Here is a 206-nt window from a genome sequence, read left to right as displayed (position 1 = left end):
TGGTGATCAATGCAAAGAAATAGAGGAAAACAAAATAATGAGAAAGACTAGCTATTTCTTCAAGAAAATTAGAGCTACTAAGGGAATATTTCAAGCAAAGATAGGCAGAATAAAGAACAGAAATTGTATGGACTTAACAGAAGCTGAAGATATTAAGAAAAGGTGATAAGAATACACAGAAGAACAATGCGAAAAAAAAAAAAAAA

Source organism: Oryx dammah, unplaced genomic scaffold (genome assembly GCF_014754425.2).
Source record: "Oryx dammah isolate SB20612 unplaced genomic scaffold, SCBI_Odam_1.1 HiC_scaffold_28, whole genome shotgun sequence".
Lineage (NCBI taxonomy): Eukaryota > Metazoa > Chordata > Mammalia > Artiodactyla > Bovidae > Oryx > Oryx dammah.
This window is presented reverse-complemented; position numbering follows the sequence as displayed.